A 19,477-nucleotide genomic window follows, 5' to 3' on the forward strand; every position below is an offset into this window, starting at 1 on the left:
TAGGCAGGGAAGAAGAACCAAAAAACTGCTTCTGCTGTTAGCGATTTCCACTTACAACACAACACTTTGTGTGCAGTGACAGGGGAGGCTCTATTTTTGTGCATCAGCTCTGTTGGCTATTAGGCTGCCTTATAAGGCTCCCTGATAGCTGCATTGCTGTTTGACACTGCTGTGCAAACTGGTTTTTTAAAAGCAAAAATACTTTTCTTCCTCTTTTCTGCACAGTTACCAAGCGTTCATTTTTCCACCCTTTTTGTGTGTGCAGCAGTCCTGCTTATTAGGCTGCCTGCGTCCATTCTTGGACTGAGATCATCATTGTCAGCGTCCTCAAATTTCTAGTGAGATCCCAATTCTCACCAATCCTATACACACCCTCCACCTTGTCATACACCATCGAATTTAAGGCTGTTACATTGAGGTGTAATCTCTCCTGGGCCTGAGACAATAGTTCAGTGTCCTCAAATCTCTAGTGAGATTCAAATTCTCACCAATCCTATAGACACCCTCCACCTTGTCATACACCATCCAATTTCAGCCTGTTACATTGAGGTGTAATCTCTACTGGGCCTGAGACAATAGTTCAGCGTCCTCAAATCTATCGTGAGATTCAACTTCTTACTAATAGTAGATACACCTTCTACCTTGTTTTACAGTACCATATGGCTGGTGGTATTTTGGGTACTTTTTCACAAAAATGAGGAAGTATGTTGGAAGAAGCCATGGAAGTGGGCTGGTCCCGATGGTGGTGTTGCATCTGTTGGTAGTGGCAAAAGCACAATAGCACCTAAGGCAGGAGGTGTTGAGCCTGCGTCATCGTCTGGCTCCACAAGGCCTTGAAGGCTCTCTTTTCTGGGAGAAGGTAAACCACTTCTAAAGCCGGAGCTTCAGGAACAAGTTTTGGCTTACATTGCTGACACAGCCTCCAACTCTCTCGCTTCCTCTTCTGAAGTTTCAAAAAATAAAAGCACTGAGTTGTCAGTGGAGGCTCCTGGTCAGGAACAACACCTTTCCTTGTGTCCTTCACGCCTACCAAAAGTGAAGGATGTGGCAGGCCACAATACTGATTACTCCATGAAGCTCTTTTCACATATCATGCCTGGGTTAACAAGTCAAATCGTGAATTCCCCAGTCCAAGATGAATCTGACATGGAGTGCACTGATGCACAGCCACTGCTAGGTTTTTCTGCTGCTACATTCACTCATAGCACTGCATTGTCCTCGAAGTGTACTGAGGAAGAAATAGACCCTGATGAAACTCAGGTGCCCCTTCCCGCATACTATACCACCTTACACGGTGACACAGAGGAAGTTGCACATGAAATTGAAGAGGAGGAGATGGATGACCCAGTTGTTGACCCAGATTGGCATTCATTGGGGGAAGAGGGTGCCGCTGCCAGTAGCTCAGAAGAGGAGAAGGATCCGCAGCAGGCAACGACATCGCAACAGCTGTTATCTGGCATGACCGTAGCAGTCCAAAAACGTGTTACTAAAAACAAAAGTTGCAGGACAGCTTGGCCAGAAGGTCAAATTAGCACAGCGTGCAAGGTCTCAAAATGTCTTCCATAGTAGGAAGAGTGTAGTGTGGCACTTTTTTGAACAAAATCCTCATGATCAGGCCAAGGTTATCTGTAAGAAGTGCGCAAAGACCTTTAGCTGAGGGAAAAATCTGAAAAATTTGAATACCAGTTGCATGCTTAGACATTTAACCACCATGCACTTGCAAGTGTGGACGGAATACCAAACCTCACGTACCACATGTGCACCTGCTCCGAATGAAGGTAGTCAACAATGCTACATCGCTTCCCCCACTGTAAGCCCACCGGTTAGCTCACCACCAGCATCAAATGTCAAGGTGTCGTCGCAAGGGCAAAGCAGTCATGGAATCACAATGTTATTGCTACCAAAGACTAAATCTAGGCCATCAGCAACACCAACCAACACCATCACCATCAACAACCCTCTCTCAGTCTGCCATGTCCACCGCTTGTTCCACCATATGAAGCTCTCAAGTCCAGCCCACCCTACCAGAGACTCTGAGCAGGACAATAAAGTAATCATCCTCTCATCCACGTACACTGGCTTTGAACGGCCACATTACCAAACTAATCTTGTTAGAGATGATGCTCTACCGGTTGGTTGAAAGCAAAGCTTTCCGTGAGCTCATGGCCTACGCAGTACATGCTATGACCTACCCATTCGGCACTACTTTTCGTAAAAAGCTATCCCAGCTCTCCATGTGCATGTGAAAGACCGCATTGTCCATGCACTCAAGCAATCAGTGAGTGGAAAGGTGCACCTCACAACAGATGCATGGTCCAGAAGGCATGGCCAGGGCTGTTACGTGTCCATCACTGCGCACTGGGTTAATGTGGTGGATGCAGGGTACACAGGGGACAGCGGCAGTGGGACAGTGCTGCCTAGCCCATGATATAGGAAACAGTTGGCTGTAGGCATTCGACCCTCCTCGCCCTACTCCTCCAGAAGTGAAAGCTCGTCCACAGAGTGCAGTCACATGAGCACTCCATCCGCAGCTGCCAGTGTTGCACACAAGTTGTCCCACTATCGAACAGCTAGTGGTAAGCGTCAGCACGCTGTGTTGAAGATGATGTGTTTGGGCGACAACAGACACACCGCGGAGGTACTGGCCGACTACTTGCAGCGGCAAACTGAGTCATGGCTGGGCAGTCTACATCTTGAGGCAGGCAAGGTAGTTGGTGATAACGGCCGGAATTTTGTGGCAGCCATAGCCCTTTCAAAACTCAGACACATACCTTGCCTGGCTCACACCTTGAACCTGGTGGTGCAGTGCTTCCTCAATAATTATCCGGAGTTAACAGCCCTGCTCCATAAGGTTTGAAGACTGTGCTCGCACATCCGCCAGTCGCCCATACACTCCAGTCGTATGCAGAATCTGCAGCGATTGCTCCACCTTCCCAAGCACCGCCTATTTATCGACATTGCAACAAGGTGGAACTCCACCATACACATGGTTCAGAGGCTGTGCGAACAGAGCCAGGCTGTAATTCATTTGTGGGAGGATACACGGGCAGGCAGTTTGCAGGCAGACATGGAGATGTCTGGTGTGCAGTGGTCAAAGCTGAAAGACCTCTGTAAAGTCCTTCAGTGTTTTGAGGAATGCAAACTGCTGGTAAGCGCAGACGATGCCACCATAAGCATGAGCATCCCACTTATGCATCTGCTCTTGCAAACTTTGACGCACATTAAGGAGCAGGCGTCTGCAGTCGAGGAGGAAGAGGAGGGGGGAAGTCTTGATGACAGTCAGCCATTGTCTGCTCAGGGAAGTCACGTGGACGAGGTGGAGGAAGAGGAGGAGGATGATGGGGATGATTATTTTGGGGAGGAGGATGCTTCTCAGGGGACAAGAAAAGATGTTTGCGTGGCAAGGTCAGGTACAGGGTTTGTGTGTGACTGGAGGGATGTTGATTTGCCAGAAAATGCTCCTCCACCCAGCACTCGCAGTGCATCATTGACACCTGGAACATTGGCCCACATGTCTGATTATGCCTTGCAGATCCTAAAAAGGGACCCCCGCATTGCCAAAATGATGAACGATGACGACTACTGGTTGGCCAGCATCCTGGTTCCACACTATAAAGGCAAATTCCAAAACATCATGCCACAGGAGAACCTAGAGATAATATTGGCTAACAAACAAGCAACTCTGGAAAACTATTTGTTTGAAGCATTCCCAGTACATAGCGGCGGTGATGTTTTTCCAACGAGCCGTAGGGGGCAACATGGAAGAGGTGTTCATGTTGCACACAGCCGAAGTGGCGTTGGACAAAGGGTTTTCATGACCATGTTGTGGACTGATTTTTCAAGTACCGCTCACACGACTGGTAAACTGCATCGATCAAAAGTGACAGGAGACAGCAGTTGTCAACTATGGTAACAAACTACTTCTCATCACATATCGATGTTCTCCCTCACCGGTCATTCCCCTTTGACTATTGGGCCAGTAAACTTGATACCTGGCCTGAATTGGCACAATATGCCTTACAGGAGCTCGCTTGCCCTGCTGCTAATGTGTTATCTGAACGAGTCTTCATTGCTGCTGGATCAATCCTGACAGAAAAAAGGACCCGTCTGTCGACCCAAAATATTGATGACCTAACCTTTATTAAAATGAACCATGGATGGGATTCAAAGGATTTTGTCCCACCCTACACAACTGACACGTAGGTTGCCCGAAAAATGGCTTGCTTTTGTCCTCCTCTTCCGCGGACTTCTCCAATTACTCCATTTGCAGCTTCTGAATGTCCAACATCAACATATGCCATTTTCTCCACCTCCCTAACTGGGCTGCCTCCCCCCACAGGGCCGGGGTCACCACCTGGCGCACGCATCCATGTGAGTGCCTTTGCCCTGGACAGGTGGGTGGGCACACGCTTTGGCAACGGCACTGGCACAAGGTCCCTCATAGTAGAATCAAGTGTCTCTGATGGTGGGGGTGCATACCCACCGTCAGACACACCGGCGTACTATGAGGGGCCCTGTGCCAGTACTGCCGCCCACGAGTGGGTCCCCCCTGCTCGCTCAGGGCACCAGCACTTGCAATACTTACCTCTCCCTGCTCCACCACTGTGTAGTCTGGCCTGTTAAATATTTCACTGGGACTGCCAATACAAATTTGGTGAAATGATGGTTAAGACGTAGCTATGCCCTGTCCTGCTGGGCTCTATCTTCAGATGATTAATGGCTTCCATTTGTTATGGACGTAGACTCACAATGAGATGCAGTGGTGGTTTATCATCAGCTTTCACGGTTTTCTGACTCACAGACATGTGACATTCCTGCCCACATTTTTAAATGTGTCCTCTCATGCCAATCCAATCCTACGGCCTGTGACTTGTGTCTTTTGCACTCCAAAGCTACCTGACAGATCATGATAGGCAGTGAGGACCATGTCTACATCTCTCCCTGTGACCAAAATTTGATGGAGACGAGTAATGGTGATGTGATCCACAGTACTGCGATACAGCAAACCTTTCTTCACAAGAACTGTTTTCGCTGTCTCCACAGACAAAGTAATTGAGGGTCAGTATCGCCTCTGAGAATTCTCCCAGAAGTTTTTACCGTGATTGCAGAAATTTTAGAATTACTAATCACTTGACTTTCCGTCTGCACTTGTATCCATCTCATTTCCTCTTGAGGAGAGTCTGGACTGTCTTACTGAGACTGAAATATATATGAAGATTGAAAAATAGCCCAACAGTGTATACTGGTGTACGCTTCGAATACATAACCCTTTTTCTACTTTTTAGATTCTTGTCTAATCCATACTGAGGCTGTGAGTGTCTTTGTCGGACTCCGGAAATATACACGCAGACTTTTAATGTTTAAACTATGCTATATATACCTGTTACCGGGTAATACTGTACCCTTTCTCTGCTTTCTACAATCTTGTGAAATCCATACTGGGCCTGAGAATGTCTGAGTCTGCCTCCTTATTAGAGTTGAGCGGTGTTCGAGTCGACCTGTTCGCCCTGTTAAAATTCCAGCTGTTTTGGGAGGTGTTCGAGCCATTCGTCGAACTCGAACACTTTGCTTAAAATTCGGCTGTTCAAGGTTCCGTTCGAGAACGGTTCGTTCACCAAAAGCGTAACTTCATTTTCACATTAATAATGGTTTTCAATGTTAATAGACTGTTTCATGGCATAGTAGTGGTGTGTGGCTGCAAGCGGTGTAGTACACCTGTCAAGGAGCTACGCCTTGTGTGTTTATAATTATTTTTTACCGCATCTTGTCCAGAAAATCCTTTTGGGCCTTGTAGCACTGTCTACTACTCAGCAGAGGAGCCCACCAGTAAACCAAGCTATGCCGCCTGTTTATGTAAGAACTCCGTGCTACTAAGCATAGGAGCCCAGCTGTTAAGGAAGCTACAGCATCTGTGGTTTGTGCCCTTTTTTTTTTTTTTCCCTTTTTTCTGTAATGCCGGTTAGGCCTAATTCCAGAATTCCGGTTGACCTGCACTTACTGGGAAATCGTCGTTCGCTGGGAAGAATTTTAATCCCAGATCCCCATCACTAATGGGGTTCAGCGGGTTATCTGCACCTGTAAGAGACACATGCTGGTCCTTTCAGTGTAGCGCGCATGCAGCCCCGAACATGTAAGGGCATGACAGACCTGTTATTGATTGATCTCGGTTGCCAGAGCCTCGCGTGTCCCTCTAGTAAGCTTGACGCATACTGCGGGGGCATGCCGGAGTCTCGTTCGTTAATGGAATTAAGCTGACAAATCGCTAGCATAACTAAAAACGGATATCCACCACCACCCACAGAATCAACAAAGCTTGCAATCTGTCCATCTTTTCTGTAGCTGGCATGGTTGAGGTTTCCTGGGTGGAGTCGAATTAAGCCGCAGGCTCCACTCCTGGTGGTGCCCTTCTGGACATTCCTTTAAGGTTCAGCTTTGCAACCATACTGCCCCGGAAACCAATCACTTTGCCTTCATGGACGCTGTTCGGAGGTTCGTAGGAATAACGCCGCCCCATCGGCAGTTGGCCTAATTTATGGTGGGAAGTCCGACGGTATATGATCGTCTTCGATGTCAGATTTCTACAGTTTTTTGGTATTTTACATTTTTATTCTAGCCTTTCTTGACTTCATAAGGGCATGACATGCCTATATCTGTGTCTCCTCCTCCCCCTTTAACTCCTCCACCTCTTTTCTATATGTACTGTAGTTGCCGTTTTCCATATGTTATTTTTATAGTCTGAGCATTTTGTCTGCTTTGGGACACCTTTTAAGGTGTTTTGTAATTGTTTTCTATGTGTTTGTGTTTGCCTGCCATTGTTTTCAATGGTGTTCGACTTTGTTCGTCGAATGTTCGACAAACATTCAACGAACTTGCCTCGTGTTCGACGAACCAAAACTAACTGGAACACTAGCGGGGTGGCTCAACACTACTCCTGAATATATAGACATACATTTTTAATGTTTAAACTATGCTATATATACCTGGTATCTGGTGATACTGTACCCTTTCTGCCAGGAAGTCCTCCTCCACCCACCACTCTAAGTGTATCATTGACACCTGGAACATTGTCCCACGTGTGATTATTTCTTGTGAATCTTCTTGTTACTGTATATTGTGGTGTGATCCATCCTAAGCGTGTAACAGTCTGTGGGTTACTCCTGCAATTTAGATGTACATTTAAAAATTACCCCATCACTAGTGTATACAGCTCTACGCTTGTGATACATTACCCATTTACTGCTTTTTATATTCTGGTCTAATCCACACTGACCACGTGAGAGTTATTTTCTGACTGTATAAATAAATACTGAGATTGACAACAATGACCCCTACACTGTGTACAGATGTACTCTTCAGATCCATTACCGTTTTACGGCTTTTTATATTGTGTTGTAATCCATACTGAGCCTGAGAGCATCTGTGTCTGCCTCCTGAAATATCTACGGAGATTTAGAATGTTTAAACTATACTATAAATACCTGCTATCTGATGATACTGTACACTTTTTCTACTTTTTATATTCTTGTCTAATCCATACTGAGTCTGTGTGCATCTCTGTGTTACTGATGGTATATATAGGGAGACTGACAATCATTCTTTGACTGTATAGAACTGTACGCTTATGATACAGTACCATATATCTGATGTTATTTTGGGTTCATGTTCTGCATCATTTTGAAGTTTGGTGGAAGAGGCTGCGGACGTGGGTGTGGGGGGGCCAGCTGGTGCTGATGGTGGTGTTGCATTTGCTGGTAGTGGCAAAAGCACAATAGCAGCTAAGGCAGGAGGTGTTGAGCCTGCGTCATGGTCTGGCTCCGGAACGCCTGGAAGGCTACCTTTTCTGGCAGTAGATTAAACGCTTTTAAAGCCGGAGCATCAGTAACTGGTTTTGGCTTACTTTGCTGAAACAGACTCCAGCAAATATGCCCTCCTCTTCTGAAGTTTCAAAAAATGCAAGCACTGAGTCGTCAAGTGCTGGCTCCTGATCAGGAAGAACCCCTTTCCTTGTGTCCTTCACTCCCACCAAAAGTGAATGATGCAGCAGGCCACACTTCACATTAGTCAATGTAGCTCTTCCCACATAACATGCCTGGGTCATCAAGTCAAATCGTAAATTTCGCAGTCCAAGATGAATCTGACAAGGAATGTAGGAAGAACCAACAAAACCACCGAGAAAATGTCCAAAGTTACTTTATTGATAATTAGCATATATATAAATAAAATATGTATGAAGGGGGTCAATGCCATGGATAAGGCACTACCGGGGACCAGAATATATGATAACATAAAGATACATATATACACACAGATACAATATATTAATAAATAATGATAATATAAATATAATGATTATAAATATATAAAGTGACCATGCTATAATGTATTGCCAAATTTGTATTAATAAAGTGCAAGGTATAGATATAGTGCAGCAAAACGGTTGTGCAGCAATATACAGTGGGGCAAAAAAGTATTTAGTCAGTCAGCAATAGTGCAAGTTCCACCACTTAAAAAGATGAGAGGCGTCTGTAATTTACATCATAGGTAGACCTCAACTATGGGAGACAAACTGAGATAAAAAAAATCCAGAAAATCACATTGTCTGTTTTTTTTTTTTTCATTTTATTTGCATATTATGGTGGAAAATAAGTATTTGGTCAGAAACAAGCAATCAAGATTTCTGGCTCTCACAGACCTGTAACTTCTTCTTTAAGAGTCTCCTCTTTCCTCCACTCATTACCTGTAGTAATGGCACCTGTTTAAACTTGTTATCAGTATAAAAAGACACCTGTGCACACCCTCAAACAGTGACTCCAAACTCCACTATGGTGAAGACCAAAGAGCTGTCAAAGGACACCAGAAACAAAATTGTAGCCCTGCACCAGGCTGGGAAGACTGAATCTGCAATAGCCAACCAGCTTGGAGTGAAGAAATCAACTGTGGGAGCAATAATTAGAAAATGGAAGACATACAAGACCACTGATAATCTCCCTCGATCTGGTGCTCCACGCAAAATCCCACCCCGTGAGGTCAGAATGATCACAAGAACGGTGAGCAAAAATCCCAGAACCACGCGGGGAGACCTAGTGAATGAACTGCAGAGAGCTGGGACCAATGTAACAAGGCCTACCATAAGTAACACACTACGCCACCATGGACTCAGATCCTGCAGTGCCAGACGTGTCCCACTGCTTAAGCCTGTACATGTCCGGGCCCGTCTGAAGTTTGCTAGAGAGCATTTGGATGATCCAGAGGAGTTTTGGGAGAATGTCCTATGGTCTGATGAAACCAAACTGGAACTGTTTGGTAGAAACACAACTTGTCGTGTTTGGAGGAAAAAGAATACTGAGTTGCATCCATCAAACACCATACCTACTGTAAAGCATGGTGGTGGAAACATCATGCTTTGGGGCTGTTTCTCTGCAAAGGGGCCAGGACGACTGATCCGGGTACATGAAAGAATGAATGGGGCCATGTATCGTGAGATTTTGAGTGCAAACCTCCTTCCATCAGCAAGGGCATTGAAGATGAAACGTGGCTGGGTCTTTCAACATGACAATGATCCAAAGCATACCACCAGGGCAACGAAGGAGTGGCTTCGTAAGAAGCATTTCAAGGTCCTGGAGTGGCCTAGCCAGTCTCCAGATCTCAACCCTATAGAAAACCTTTGGAGGGAGTTGAAAGTCCGTGTTGCCAAGCGAAAAGCCAAAAACATCACTGCTCTAGAGGAGATCTGCATGGAGGAATGGGCCAACATACCAACAACAGTGTGTGGCAACCTTGTGAAGACTTACAGAAAACGTTTGACCTCTGTCATTGCCAACAAAGGATATATCACAAAGTATTGAGATGAAATTTTGTTTCTGACCAAATACTTATTTTCCACCATAATATGCAAATAAAATTTAAAAAAAACAGACAATGTGATTTTCTGGATTTTTTTTTTTCTCAGTTTGTCTCCCATAGTTGAGGTCTACCTATGATGTAAATTACAGACGCCTCTCATCTTTTTAAGTGGTGGAACTTGCACTATTGCTGACTGACTAAATACTTTTTTGCCCCACTGTATATGTAAAATAATAAATAGTGCAACAAAACATATTAAACATAAAAAGAGCAATATGTGGCTCAAGTGCATACAATTGAAGTGAATCACTATAAAGAAGTTGCACAAAAACAAAAAGTGAAAATAAACAATCAATGTTGCATGTAATACCTATATGCTGCAGGGGTCCCCGAGATGTGCCAGCCCCGACGCGCATTTCGGCGTACTTTCGTCAGGGGGTGACGTCATCCAGGATTGAGGGTTTTTTTAAAAGGCAAGGTAACCAATGAGGGGAGAGTGAGTATGATATGATGCGCGCTAGCCTCATCTGCTGCCAGGCAACCCCACATCACTAGTCCACGTGTATCCCACCTACGTCGCAGCGGTATGATGCGGCGCAGAGGGACGCAGACAAAGCGGGCGGGATCCCCGGGAGAGTGACGTCAGGGCGTGTGCTACTCAATCCACTATCATTGGGCAATGTAGTCACATGGTACAAAGGTCCTGTGACTACCAACAATAGATAAGAGGCTCAGGATTGGATTAAAACCATCACATGGTACAACAGGTCCTACATCATGTAAACAAAAACCAATGAATAATAGCATATAATTACAAATATAAATTAAATAGTCATGAATAATAGATTATTGTAACTGGCCACAACATATACATAAATACATATATCCATCGGCACAAATAAAGGATAAATGCAAATAATAATAATAACAATGTGTATCAAAAACAAAATCAAAATAAGAAAAATAAAATAAATATGAAAATCAGAAAAATAAAAAATAATGAAAATAATAATAAAAAATAAAAATAATAAACACTGTGTAATAATAAAAAATAAAAAATAAACAAAAAATAATATAAATGATAAAAATATATAGAATAAATTAAAAATAAATATATATAGAAAGGTAAGCCAGATAACTATAGTATAATTTGTTTCATTCTTTTTTTTCTTTATTCTTTGTTGCATTTTTTCACCACGGCAGCGCCACCTGACGAAGCCAGGATGCCACAGAGAGAAACCATCAAAGTAAGAAGAAATAAATTACTATAAAAATCAAAAATATATATATTATAATATGTAAAAACAGTAGTGTTATTCATGACCATACTATATATATTTTTGTGTAGGACCTATATAATTAAATAAAAGTACAATAAAATATATGCTAATACAATGCCCATAAGAATAAGTAAGAACATATATAAAATATATAATGCTGGATGACAAGGTGGTCAAAGAAAAGGAACATAGCTGATACTCTCATTAAGGCCCAATGGATGTATTGAATTTAACATCGATATCCATCTAGTCTCCATCTGTGCTAATTTCTGACTTATTTTGCCTCCACGTATAGAATATGGAATCAAATCAATACCTCTGACACGAAATTTACTTGAATCACAGTTGTGAAATTGTTTAAAATGCCTCGGGATGGTTTTTAAGGCAGAAAGATCATTCTTGTTTTTTGCAGCATTAATCCCAATCACGTGCTGCCTTACTCTAACTTTTAGTTGTCTAGTGGTTAAACCCACATAGATTTTTGAGCACGGGCAGGTTGCATAATAAAGACTGTTTTAGTGTCACAACTGATATGATGTTTAATACAATAACTCTTAGATCCAGAAGAGTCGGTAAAAGTGTCAATTTTATCTATATTCGGACAAGCGACACAATGACCACATAGAAAAGAGCCATTTTTTTGTTGAATCTGTGACAAAAAAGTAGGTTTGGACTCATATTGATAATGACTTCTCACTAAAGTCTGCGAAAATGAGGATGAGTGACCTCATGGAGATCAACATCCGACACTGCGGAGACACCATCACATGTTTCTCAACGCAGTGATTCTAGAGCAATGCCCCATCCCTTATGGGAAATATGCAAAAACATGTAAATCAACAGCCGCGAAGACACCATCACATGTTTCTCAACGCAAGCAATGACTAGCCAGGTCTTTCACCGGGAAGTAACAACCACGGGAAGGGCAGTCTCCAATGAAGGAAACCACCTATGCCAAAACATGGTATCCATCCACAGACAGCTGTTTCGTGGTATTGCCCCTCATCTGTGTGGAGTAGGAAACTGGCTAGTAGGAGCAATGCCTAGTAAAAAGACTGCGAAAATGAGGATGAGTGACCTCATGGAGATCAACATCCGACACTGCGGAGACACCATCACATGTTTCTCAATGCAGTGATTCTAGAGCAATGCCCTCATCCCTTATGGGAAATATGCAAAAACATGTAAAACATGTAATTGCTTGCGTTGAGAAACATGTGATGGTGTCTCCGCGGCTGTTGATTTACATTCTCACTAAAGTGTCACGAAGATTCCGAGAATGACAAAAAGTTATACTAGGATACTCCGTCAGATATTTTGACAGAGTTTGGTCAGCCATTAAAATAGGCCATGATTGTTGCAATATTTCCCTCAGCTTCTGATTTTGAATATAATTTGTAATAAACCGAACTACTGAGGATGTAGCCATCTTAGTCCTAGAATATAATAAGTCATTTCTAGATGTGTATCTTGCTCTATTAAATGCTCTTTTAATTCAACGATGACTATAACCACGATCTAGAAAACGAGATTTCAATTCTTCAGCCCTCCTCTCAAAATCAAGGTCATTGGAGCATATCCTTCTAAGTCTCAGAAATTGACTTACTGGAATAGACCGTACAAGGGACATAGGATGGGAAGAAGATGCATGTAGTAAAGAGATTGTTGATGTTTGTTTTCTGTAGATATCGGTTTGAAGAATATTATTAACATAATGCCTAACCGTTAAATCAAAAAATTCAATACTACTACTATCATAATGATATGTAAGATGGATATTCAAAGAACTATTATTCAAATGTGACATAAATAGTTCCAAGGACTCAGCAGAGCCCTGCCATATGAAAAAAATATCATCAATGTAATGTGCCCATAATAGAACACGATACATTAGATGGGAGTCATCATCAGATGAAAAAAAGTCCCTCTCCCACAGCCCCAGGACACGTGGACTAGCAACATGGGGTTGCCTGGCAGCAGATGAGGCTAGCGCGCGTCAAATCATACTCACTCTCCCCTCATTGGTTACCTTGCCTTTTAAAAAAAACCCCAATCCTGAATGATGCCACCCCCTGACGAAGAGACGCTGAAGCGCGCGTCGGGGCTGGCACATCCCGGGGACCCCTGCAGCATATAGGTATTACACGCAACATTGATTGTTTATTTTCACTTTTTGTTTTTGTGCAACTTCTTTATAGTGATCCACTTCAATTGTTTGCACTTGAGCCACATATTGCTCTTTTTATGTTTAATATGTTTTGTTGCACTATTTATTATTTTACATATATATTGCTGCACAACCGTTTTGCTGCACTATATCTATACCTTGCACTTTATTAATACAAATTTGGCAATACATTATAGCACGGTCACTTCATATATTTATATTCATTATATTTATATTATCATTATTTATTAATATATTGTATCTGTGTGTATATATGTATCTTTATGTTATCATATATTCTGGTCCCCGGTAGTGCCTTATCCATGGCATTGACCCCCTTCATACATATTTTATTTATTTATATATGCTAATTATCAATAAAGTAATTTTGGACATTTTTTCGGTGGTTTTGTTGGTTCTATCTTATTGTACCGAGTTGTCTTGTTTATATTCAATGTGTGCTTATGTGTGTTGAATTGACATCATATTATTGCATTTTCTCCTGGAGTATATTTTAATTTGTATATACTGTGTTTTGCACAGGTTTCTCTCTATGGACATGGATTTTAATGCCAAGGAACAATCCTGGCTGAGCCGAATTAATCAATTATTCGGTAGTGGTGGGTCTAATGCTAATGGCTCAGGTGGTCAAGGATTAGCTGATCTCTTTTCTAACATTAAAAATCTACATACACGCACGCGTTTATGGTGGAATAGGGCCTTTTTACAGAATTATGTTAGTCGTGATTTAATACCTAGGGGTTTACGTGTACGAGTGATCCCCTCCTTTCCCATTGAAGATGATGAATTTATAAAAAAAATTGGGAATAAATATGTAATAATGCTTCCAAAAAATTAATGGAATTATTAATTCATCTTAATACCAAAAATCTGACTAATATTGACTCACAATTGGAGAATGCCTGTACACTAGCTAGAAACCAGTTGACGGCAGAGAATCTCCTATTTATTAATACATCTATGGAAAAAAGTTGATTCATGGGTCAAGGAAATCCAGGAGAATCAGTCTCATAAATTAACTAGGGACATGAAGGATCGTCAATTAAATAAAATATACAACTGGAAGAGACCTTTTGTTTCTGAAAATACTCATATTCGGACAACATCTATTTCCTCTATACCTTCTTTGAGTGAATACTCTGATGCCTCAGCCACTTCATCCACATCATATAAAGACGTTGTTAAACAGAAACGTAATCTACGGAATTCACCACATAAGAGAAGAAAGGATCATTCTCTTCAAGAAAATCGGCTTCAGGTAATTAATTTAAGTATGCATCAACTCTCTGAGATAGATTTGAGAGTTCTTGGTAAAGGCCTTACTTTTTGTCCGGATTCACGTTTTGATACTTTTTCAGCTATCAAGGATTTACACCTATTTTCAAGAACATTAATGTTCAAAAAATATTTTCATGATGAAACAATACACGATCTATTTCCAACAGACGCGGAGCAGGAAGCATTACAGATATTGAATGAGCTGACTTTGGAACATTCATCTTGTGAAGGAGGTAAGGTCCCTTCTTCCATCAAGCCTCATTCTAAGAAATTTCCATCTTTTACTTCATGTTCAAATATTGATTTATTTGTGAAAATCGTAAGTGAAGAGTTTAAGAAGATTCCCCAGAACATTTCTAAAGGTAATCTGTAATATGAGGAACGTATGAGCATTGATAAATTAAAAAATTTACCAGACGTAGTTATAAAGCCTGCCGATAAAGGCGGCAATATTGTTATTTGGCCATCTCCATGTATGAAACTGACGTTTTCAAACAACTTCGTAATAAAGTTTGTTACAAAAAACTTTCATTTAACCCATTGTCCTCTTATGTGTCAGAGTTAAATAGTATTTTAAATGAAGCCATGGAAAGTGGTACTATAACCAAAGAATTGAGTCCGGCATTAACCATGAAAGAACCTTGTATACCTACTTTTTACCTTTTACCAAAGATTCACAAAAGCCTAACATTGCCCCCTGGAAGACCGATTGTATCTGGTAACTCTAATTTTTTGGAAAATGTAGGTAAATATATAGATTTTAAACTTAAACCTTTAGTAGAATGTCTTCCATCTTTCATACGAGACACTAGTGATTTTTTGAAGAAAATTGTTGGTTTACACATTGGTGATAATGCACTATTGGTTACATGTGATGTTGAAACACTATATACCAGCATCAGACACTCAGATGGTATACAAGCCACGAGATATTTTTTATCCATGTCAAATAATTCTCTTTCAATGGTTAATTTTATTACAAAGGTTCTTGAGTTTAGTCTGTCTCATAATTTTTTTACCTTTAAGGGGTCCTTCTACCTACAGCTCCAGGGTACGCTATGGGGGCGCCATATGCACCGGCGTATGCTAATTTATTCCTGGGGCTGTGGGAGAGGGACCTTTTTTCATCTGATGATGACTCCCATCTAATGTATCGTGTTCTATTATGGACACGTTACATTGATGATATTTTTTTCATATGGCAGGGCTCTGCTGAGTCCTTGGAACTATTTATGTCGCATTTGAATAATAATTCTTTGAATATCCATCTTACATATCATTATGATAATAGTAGTATTGAATTTCTTGATTTAATTGTTAGGCGTGATGTTAATAATATTCTTCAAACCGATATCTACAGAAAACAAACATCAACAAACTCTTTACTACATGCATCTTCTTCCCATCCTATGTCCCTTGTACGGTCTATTCCAGTAAGTCAATTTCTGAGACTTAGAAGAATATGCTCCAATGACCTTGATTTTGAGAGGAGGGCTGAAGAATTGAAATCTCGTCTTCTAGATCGTGGTTATAGTCATCGTTGTATTAAAAGAGCATTTAATAGTGCAAGATACACATCTAGAAATGACTTATTATAATCTAGGACTAAGATGGCTACATCCTCAGTAGTTCGGTTTATTACAAATTATAATATTCAAAATTTGAAGTTGAGGGAAATGTTGCAACAATCATGGCCTATTTTAATGGCTGACCAAACTCTGTCAAAATATCAGACGGAGTATCCTAGTATAACTTTTCGGCGTTCTCGGAATCTTCGTGACACTTTAGTGAGAAGTCATTATCAATATGAGTCCAAACCTACTTTTTTGTCACAGATTCAACAAAAAAATGGCTCTTTTCTATGTGGTCATTGTGTCGCTTGTCCGAATATAGATAAAATTGACACTTTTACCGACTCTTCTGGATCTAAGAGTTATTGTATTAAACATCATATCAGTTGTGACACTAAAACAGTCTTTATTATGCAACCTGCCCGTGCTCAAAAATCTATGTGGGTTTAACCACTAGACAACTAAAAGTTAGAGTAAGGGAGCACGTGATTGGGATTAATGCTGCAAAAAACGAGAATGATCTTTCTGCCTTAAAAACCATCCCGAGGCATTTTAAACAATTTCACAACTGTGATTCAAGTAAATTTCGTGTCAGAGGTATTGATATGATTCCATATTCTATACGTGGAGGCAAAATAAGTCAGAAATTAGCACAGATGGAGACTAGATGGATATCGATGTTAAATTCAATACATCCATTGGGCCTTAATGAGAGTATCAACTATGTTCCTTTTCTTTGACCACCTTGTCATCCAGCATTATATATTTTATATATTTTTTATTTTAGTATATTTTATATATGTTCTTATTTATTCTTATGGGCATTGTATTAGCATATATTTTATTGTACTTTTATTTATTTTATTATATAGGTCCTACACAAAAATATATATAGTATGGTCATGAATAACACTACTGTTTTTACATATTATAATACATATATTTTTGATTTTTATAGTAATTTATTTCTTCTTACTTCTTATGGTTCCTCTCTGTGGCGTCCTGGATTCGTCAGGAGGCGCTGCTGTGGCGAAAAAATGCAACAAAGAATAAAGAAAAAAAGAATAAAAGAAATTATACTATAGTTATCTGGCTGACCTTTCCATATATATTTATTGTTTATTTATTCTATATATTTTTATCATTTAGATATTATTTTTGTTTATTTTTTATTTTTCAATATTACACAGTGTTTATTATTTTTATTTTTCATTATTATTATTATTATTATTATTATTTTCATTATTTTTTTATTTTTCTAATTTTCATATTTTTTATTTTATATTTCTTATTTTGATTTTGTTTTTGATACACATCGTTATTATTATTATTATTATTTGCATTCATCCTTTATTTGTGCCGATGGATATATGTATGTATGTATATGTTGTGGCCAGTTACTATAATCTATTATTTATGACTATTTAGTTTAAATTTGTAATTATATACTATTATTCATTGGTTTTTGTTTACATGATGTAGGACCTGTTGTACCATGTGATGGTTTTAATCCAATCCTCAGCCTCTTTTATCTATTGTTGGTAGTCACAGGACCTTTGTACCATGTGACTACATTGCCCAATGATAGTGGATTGAGTAGCACGCACCCTGACGTCACTCTCCCGGGGATCTCGCCCGCTTTGTCTGCGTCCCTCAGCGCTGCATCATACCGCTGCGACATAGGGGGGGATACACGTGGACTAGCGACGTGGGGTTGCCTGGCAGCAGATGAGGCTAGTGCACGTCATATCATACTCACTCTCCCCTCATTGGTTACCTTGTCTTTTAAAAAAACCCTCAATCCTGGATGACGCCACCCCCTGACGAAGGTACGCCGAAACGCGCGTCGGGGCTGGCACATCCCGGGGACCCCTGCAGCATATAGGTATTACACGCAACATTGATTGTTTATTTTCACTTTTTGTTATTGTGCAACTTCTTTATAGTGATTCACTTCAATTGTATGCACTTGAGCCACATATTGCTCTTTTTATGTTTAATATGTTTTGTTGCACTATTTATTATTTTACATATATATTGCTGCACAACCGTTTTGCTGCACTATATCTATACCTTGCACTTTATTAATACAAATTTGGCAATACATTATAGCACGGTCACTTCATATATTTATAATCATTATATTTATATTATCATTATTTATTAATATATTGTATCTGTGTGTATATATGTATCTTTATGTTATCATATATTCTGGTCCCCGATAGTGCCTTATCCATGGCATTGACCCCCTTCATACATATTATCAATAAAGTAATTTTGGACATTTTCTCTGTGGTTTTGTTGGTTCTATCTTATTGTACTGAGAGGTCTTGTTTATATTCCATGTGTGCTTATGTGTGTTGAATTGACATCACATTATTGCATTTTCTCCTGGAGTTTATTTTAATAAGGAATGTGGGTGGCCAGCCAGGGCAGTGGGGTTAATTGGTACTGTGCCTGTGTCTCAGAGGGATGTGTCACGTTGGTGGTGATGACCCGTTCCGTGGCCCTGGGCGTCCATGCAAAGGGGTGAATAACGTTTATAGGTGAATGATACGTGACACCACCTGTGGTTTCTGATCAGATTGACCTGCGCTGCTTTGTCGCTTCTCCGGAACAGATGTTGTGGTGCAGCTAAGATGTTGAAGTCCTGCACAGGTCGGGACATAGTCGCAGGGCAGATGAAAGAGTTGGTAGATGGTGTGCAGTGCAGGATGTAGCAGAACCGTGCGCCAGGTGCAGGAGAAAGATGACAGACACAGTAGTGCAGTTCCTTTACCTGTACTTGGTAAGTGGCGTCCAGGACCCAGAGTACAGATGGAGGAGTTGGTCGGCCTGAAAGCAAATTTGGAATTCTCTCTCTGCAGATAGGTAGTGTGGCCTCCATTCTAGCACTTATCTGAGGTACTCGCAGTACTGAGTTCACTGAAGTTCCCCCTGTTAACTCTCTTTTTGAACTTTCTCGTATGGCAGGCAGCCATAGCCTTTTCCTTCTGGCTCACACACGTTGCTGCTGGGGCCTCCGAGCCTTAGATGGGAACAGAGCATTTACTTTCTCCAGTTTCTGCTGCAGGACAGTCAGTGTCCCTTACAAACTCGGAGACCGGAATCCCGACCATGCGCTCCAGCTAGGAGTGAGCCTTAACTCTGCTCATCCTCCAGCTCCCCTTCCCTTCACAGACTGCCCTAACTTACCTCCTCCCGACCACAGAGAGCAACTCCTCAGCAGTCAGGTTCAGAGGTCTCCTTGCTGGCCTGGAGAGGGAACTGTGTTGTGTGTTGGTTTAAATGTTAGAGAGATCCTTCGTTGCTCC

The 19,477-nt window shown here is 41.1% G+C and overlaps 1 long non-coding RNA gene across 2 annotated transcripts in view; it reads left to right on the plus strand.

Annotated features, from left to right (window-relative positions):
• The window catches only part of LOC141047996 (uncharacterized), a 29,205-nt gene extending 10,756 nt beyond the window's left edge, over positions 1-18,449 (plus strand). For both annotated transcript variants that reach the window (XR_012219936.1, XR_012219935.1), the window contains exons 2-4: positions 13,834-14,569; positions 14,757-14,822; positions 17,176-18,449. This is a non-coding gene — a long non-coding RNA (uncharacterized lncRNA). The remainder of the gene's footprint in view (positions 1-13,833; positions 14,570-14,756; positions 14,823-17,175) is intronic.
• Positions 18,450-19,477: the final 1,028 nt, after the last annotated feature.

Source organism: Dendrobates tinctorius, unplaced genomic scaffold (genome assembly GCF_039654945.1).
Source record: "Dendrobates tinctorius isolate UK_male_01 unplaced genomic scaffold, ASM3965494v1 ptg000131l, whole genome shotgun sequence".
NCBI lineage: Eukaryota > Metazoa > Chordata > Amphibia > Anura > Dendrobatidae > Dendrobates > Dendrobates tinctorius.